Here is a 7,203-nt window from a genome sequence, read left to right on the forward strand (position 1 = left end):
ATTTAAAGTGTAACCCCAATGTTTTCTCAAACACGTTTTACTTGAAACAGTTACTGGAGTGGTTTTAAGAAGGTCTTGACTAAAAGAGGCATTAATAATGAAAACCTTGGTGTTTGTACACTAAATAAAATATCAGTAGTCTAATTGCTCGCTCCTTAATGGCAGCAGGTATTAGAAACCTACATTAGTCTGAAATTCAGTGGCTATTTTGCACACACTTATACAAAATATATAAGTGAAATATATATATGTAACATGAATACACTGTATTTCCTGAATGTAAAGAAAAAAAAATAATGCAGTTGGTTTTGCTGCTTTTATGAGCCTTGTAGTCTGACCTTTAACTGTTACTTTTGTTCCATTTTGTTTCCCGCCACCATGGATAAGGCCCCACAGCAACTCTCTGCCTGTGTGAGTACAGCAAAGTGACATTTTGCGGCATCACTGCCATGTTGCCACGCAGGGAGCGTTAGGTCACTCCACATGCTAGAGGCCAGGCCGGGGCAAACACCCAGTCGGGGGGAGACGATGTCCACACCAACGAACGGAGAGAAGAAAATCTGCTCAGTAAACTCTTGGATAATGATTCTCACTAATACGATGTAATTCTAAATAGAGTACATATGTAAATATAGTTACAATACTGGTATAGGTATAGTAGTAGTAGTTTCATGCAGTATTGTCCTGTGGCGGCTGGACTCTGCCGGGGCTGCCCTTTATCACTGACTCTTTACATAACTTATATGGACAGATTTTCTAGGGATAGCAAAAGGCAGCATTGAGTTCCCAGTTTGGTGGCCCTGTATTACTTCTTTGCTTTGTGTGGAGGATGAAAGCTTGCTGGCTTCAGCAAATGCTGATCAGCTCGTGCTGGGAGTGCAAAGTGGCTGACATCAGAATTAGCACTTCCAAAAATGAGGCCATGGGTTTCAGCCTGAAAAGGGTGGAGCTCTTTCTCCAGGTTAGTGAGGAGCTCACCATCACATGTTGGAGTTCAAACATCTTGAAGTCCTATTCATGAGTGAGGGGAGGTTGGAGCAGTTCCTGCAATGATATTGATGCTTTACTAGCTTTTGTGTGGTGAAGAGAGCTGAACATGCTGCTCCTCCAAATTAAAAAGGGCCCAATTACGGTGATTCTAGTAATCTGATTAGATTTCCTCCTGGACATCTCACAGGTGATGTGTATGAGCATACCAGGAGAAGACCCTGAGGCAATCCCAGGACATGCTGGGAAGATTATGTCTCTTGACTGGCTTGGGAATGCTTCAGTGTCCTTGCAGAAGAGCTAGCGGCGTCTGGTTAGTGCTGCCGCTGTGACCGAGACTCGGATGGAAGGCTTGTTAGAATAATAGCGTAAAAAGCGAGTAGTTTCTTTTATAATAGAAGGACCATGAGAAAACAGGAACTAATTAGATTATAATTTCGACTACGCCAGCGAAAGCGCCCCTCAAGGGCCAGTAAAATCAAGTTAAGAGACCAAACCTGCAGGTTAGAGCCGCCTGCAGCCTCAGGCACTGTGTCAGCTTTTGCTGCTGTTTCTTTGATGCTGCACTCAATGTGAAAGACGTCACGTAATAGGCTTTCCAACCTCTCGGCTGAAGTGAGTAAACATATTTAGCAAACAGTCATCTCTCTTGTCCTTGCAGCCTCACCTGGCTCTGTAACATTCCCAGAGGTGGGAAATAACAAAATGCAAATACTTTGTTACTATGCTTAAGCGAATTTTCAGCTATCTGTACTTTACTTGGCTATTTATTTTTCAGAAAATTTTTTTTACTTCCTAGATTTAAGAATAAATATTTTCTACTCATTTTTTTTTTTAAACACCTTGTTCCTTTAAATCCTTTCGGTGTAACACTACTTCCTGGACATACTTTCCAGTTCCTCCTGGGGAATCTCGAGGCATTTCCAGGCCAGACAAAATACAAAATTTCTCCAGAGGGTTTTGGTTGTGCCTTGGGGTCTCCTCCCCTTTGATGCTGCCCAGAAAGGCTCCAGAGGGAGGAGCACAGGAAGCATCTGAACCAGATGTCCGAATCACCTCATGCTGATCCTTTTTTTTTCCAAAAAAAAAAAAAAGAGGATTGGCTCTACTTCAAGATCCCTCCAGATGTCAGAACTCCTCTATCTCCTCTGTCTGTGTTTTTATGTAAGACCATTATCAGCTGAAGATTTTAATTTGTGTAATGCTTTGACTTACATCCAAATTGCTGCTAAACACTCTTTGATATTTTACTAAAAAATAGAAATAAAAAAATACCTCTTTTTGCCACTAGACAAAACAGAAAAAGTCATGAGATCACTAAAGTCAGCATGCTTTATCCTCTGGGAAACCACGCTGCTAACCCGGCTAAAGATTCCTGACTCGGGTGAAAATATCAGCTAAGCAAGCATCTGTTCTGCACACCAACCTGAAAGGAAAAGGACAAAAAGCAGCATTTTCTTCTAATGTAAGGCGATACAAATGGAAGCTGTGTGATAAGAGAACAAGAGTGGCCTGCTTATGAGACCTAAATGTGTATCCCACCACTGCATGCGCTGTTTTTGATGAAACAGCACATTCAATAAAACAGCGTCCCAGTGGTTAAAGTCTGTATACGAGAAGCTCATGCTTTACAAACCTGTAGCTCATGCATGAAATGTGCAGAATCATCTTCAGAATGACAGAAATTATTCATTTATGCCTTCTTCCCCAAGGAGAAAATTCTCTTTTAGCTTGTTGTTCTAGTGACGACTGAGCTAGTAGGCACTCGCCCTGTTGCATGCAAGATAAAAAGTAACTTTCTCAATTATGTTTAGGGGTTCTGGCGTCAGCATGATTGAATTACAGCTCTCAGGTAGGAGGATGATTACAATTAGACAAGTGGTTCTCAGTCCTCAGTATTCAGAGGCCTGCTGTTTCCAATCTAACCGCCTAATCAAAAGGCATTTATCAACTGAAAGTGTTACACTGAGGTAAAAATGAACTCTACCAACAGCCTCTAGGTTTCGAGATGGCTTGTATTACACAAGTCCCTTGTGGAGTAAATTAGCCACATATAAAAGAAGTCACGCGCGGTCATGGGAAATGTTTTTATACAGTTATGAAAACTGTGACATGTAAAATCCATTATGGTTTCATGGGAAAGTTTTTTCGTACACTTTTGAGCGAGACGGGAAACTGGTCGGGTGAATTGCTTCTCCTGCTTTATTATTATATGCACCATTATCTTGATACAAACACACTCTGCAGGGGGTCAATTTTTCATTTTAATTCTGCTATAAAGTAGCGCTGATCACTGACCACCGAGGCTCAACCCTTTTGCATCTTTAATGTCCTTCCTGCCTGCACAGTGTCAGTAGCCATAAAACTGCACCCTAATGCTCCGAGGGTGGGATGTGGCCGACAGGGCTGCTCTGTTATAAGTTCAGTTTTACTCAAATCTCTGCTTTTAAGACCACAAGGCTGGCAACAAGCATCAGCTACCTAATATAAGGCAAAGCAATAACAACACCAGGGTAATGGCTGTCGTGTCAGCGGGATTCATTAAAAATGCAGGAGTCATTTAAACAGTATGTAAAATTGAGCAGATTAAAAATATATGTGCCCCGTGTCCACGAGCGGAAAGGCTGCATCTTTGCGTCTCCGGCTCTGAGTAACAATGAAGGCGACGACTTTGTAAAAGCACACAGACATGCAATGCAATACATGCAGGGAGCAGGATTACAGTAAACACTGTGTACAGACTCACAAAGGCATCATTAATAAATGGTTAATTGGTAGTTAATTAAATTTTAGGTAAGTCAATGAAATTATACACACTTGGTTTGTACAGAGAATCCAAATAATGTTCACAGAGCCTGTTAAGATATTTACTTTTGTTTTTGCTGCTTGTTTTTCATAACTTTTACAAGCTGTCTGGTTAGATTTAGATACCAAAAATATCCTTTTAACCCAAAGCAAAGAGGAGAGATTTCTGTTTGGACAAGTAATGAGGGAGACCTGCCAGGGACCGTTGCCAAAGGACAGCTTGTGCAGGAAGGAGGATCGTCTCACTGGTAAATAATAAAAGGCTTTATTGCAAAACAACAATAACCTTTCTTCATCATTAATGTATAGCAAGTTGTGCGCCAGTGTCACCAGCATGGAAATGTTCTTTGCTATTATCAGCTATGCTATCATGGATATTACTAAACTCACTGACCACTGGATTAGGTATACCTGTTCAACTGTTCATTATGAAAATATGCAAATATCAAATGAGCCAATCACATGGTGGCCAATTAATACAAAAGTCTTGTAGACATAGATCGTGAAAATTAAACTGGATGAGCAATAAAAGTGGTTGAAAAGTGGTGTTGGTGACAGACTGTCAGACAGTCTGAGTGTTTCAGATCTACTGTGATTTCCCAAACAACCATTTCTAGGATTTACAGAAAATGGTTTGCAAAAGAAAAACTGTCACTTTTCTGTATGACAGTGTCATCTTGTCAGAAGTCAGAGGATAGCCAGACTCCTTTGACTTGCAACAGACATTCAAACAACGACTTGTTACAACCAAGATATGCAGAAGAGCACCTCTGAACACGCAACACATTGAACCACATGGGTAACAGCAGCAGAAGACCGCACTCGATGGCACTCCTGTCAGATAAGAACTGAGGGTACAGGTCACATGGGCTCACCAAAATTGGACAACAGAAGAGAAAAACAAGAATTTAATGTAAAGCACATTAAAGCATGGATCCATCCTGTCTTGCATCAATGGTTTGAGGCAGTTGTGGTGATATAATGATATGAGGGATGTTTGCTTGGCACACTTTGGGCTCCTTAATTCCAACTGAGCATCATCTGAAAACCACATCCTACCTGAGTGCTATGCTGACCATCTCTATACCATCATGACCACAGATTGGAAGTAGTCATCAGAAGATTGGAACAAAATCTCTGAGGAATATTTACAGCACCTTATTGAATCTCTGGCATGAAGAATTAAGACAGTGCTGCAGGCAAAAGAGGGTCCAACCTTATTTCCAGTGAGTAGTGCTAATACCTGTAATTTTCACAGTTTCACAGTTAACAATAAAATAATTATTTACTACTGTTTAAATAAATATGCTATAACTATTCCTTAAATTTATAGTTAGAAAAAATTTCATTGATGGTTACTATGAAGCTTTATTGACTTCCCGTTTGTGACCCAGCTTTATGGAGACAGTGTTTGTGCTGCAGCCAAGGGGGTCGGACCAAAATATTGTTTAAATGCTCTCGGAGCCTTTGGGCCAAGAGGTTAATGAGGATCACAGCGGCAAAGTGCAAAAGCAGACAGGACCATCACGGACAAGTGCGCTCGTTATTCACAGCAGCTTGACTGACATGGGAGCGCATGTAATGTGCACATGAACATCTGAATTACTAAAGCAGGTGAATTAAAGTCGATCCTGACAGGGAAGCATGACTGGGTGCGTTACATTCACATTAGAGATCACTGTCTTTTTACTTGGGGAAACAACGTCTGTGTCAGAGGTTAATTTTAGTGTATTAGCTCATTTGAATAAAAGCTTGAGTAAATCTTCTTAATTTAATTTTTCTTGTTAAAATCAGCTAATATGCTATTGGTGGGTGAGTGTAATATCGGAGAACGTTAATCTAAGTTGTTGTGGTGGTTCTGCTGTTGTTTCTTTCATGACAGTGTTCATGAACAGAACAATCTCACGCGACCACATGATCTCTTGCCACTTTAAAAAAAAAAATAAAAAAAAAAATAACAATACAAAAAGCAGGAACGATCTCTGCGCTTATGCCAAATTTGGCTGGGGGGTAAGTTATTGCCCTCAGGTGTTGGAAGCAAATGGAAGTCAGCTTGTACATGTTTGCACACATGCACACAGATGTGCAGTTTCACAAACAAATAAGCACACAGAAATATTCCAGATGGTCAGGCAGATTGTTTCGTGCTAATTTCCCCTGTGAAATAGGAATATCTTTCACAGCGGGATACCCTGAACTACAGTGATGCATTAAGACTCAACAACTGGATGCATTCGTAAAGCAACCTACTTTTTACACAAACACCTATTCACCCATGCATCCATAATTCACTGTTAAAGAGGCTTGAGCACAGAACTGCATGCTACTACATACTATTTAATTCCTGTACTATAGTAACCTCAGCACCTGCTCATCCAGTTCTTATTCAAAAGCTGAGAATTTTTCAAATTATGCTAATGTTCAACTAAAGGTTTTGCTTTTTTTTTTTTTTTTTTAAGTCTTGCACTTCGATCCTTTCTTGTCTGTTGGGCCACTATTGGGGCCTTGATTTAAATCTCTGGCCTGACATGGTGACTGCAGTCGGAGTGCAATCACTCTTTGCCAAACACCATGAATGTTTCTGTCACTAATGATGCCTCAAAATTTTATCCATCTCAACGCTGGGAAAACTGTGGCCTTTATGATTGGATGGTGGCCCACTCGCCAGAAGGATAGAGTCCACCATTAAGATTTTGGTAATGTTTTTAACCAGTATTTGCATTTTGAATCTCACAAGCTCATTTAGTTTGTTTCTTTCAATCTAGAAATTTTTTTTTTTTTAAATCTAATCTAGAGTCCTGATAAAAAACAAAACATAAACTTGTTTTTGTGTTAAAGCACACTTTTATAGATGTGCTCATACTTGCTGATGAACAGTTAATCAATTGCATTTAATTAGCAGTAATTAACTGCCACTTACTTCTTAATTCCTATGGAAGCAGTAAAGGTGTACTCACACACTGCTTCCACATCTTAGTTTAGTTTTCTTAAATAAATAATGCCACAGAATAGCATGTCCTGTTGTGTAATTCATCTAAGGTTGTATTTTAATCATTTTAAGACCTAATTATTATTAGTATATCCTTTGTCATGTCGGGTGCTGTGCAGCAGGCAGGATGAAGGACCCAAATGCAGGACTCAGAAATGAAAAGTTAAACTTAAATCACAGCTTTTATTGCTGGAAAAACTCTTCATTAATACAAGGAAACAAAACAAGAAACTCCAAGCACTACCTAGGAAACTGGGGAAACTAGAATACTAAACTATGAACAGAGAACTGGAAACCTATCATGACACAGAGGTGAAGACACAGCATAGTGAGGTCCCAACACAACACAGAGCAAGGAAAACACAGGGCTTAAATACACACTGGAGCAATCAGGGAATGGGAGACAGGAGGGAAACATAGCT

Source organism: Pelmatolapia mariae, linkage group LG8, assembly GCF_036321145.2.
Source record: "Pelmatolapia mariae isolate MD_Pm_ZW linkage group LG8, Pm_UMD_F_2, whole genome shotgun sequence".
Lineage (NCBI taxonomy): Eukaryota > Metazoa > Chordata > Actinopteri > Cichliformes > Cichlidae > Pelmatolapia > Pelmatolapia mariae.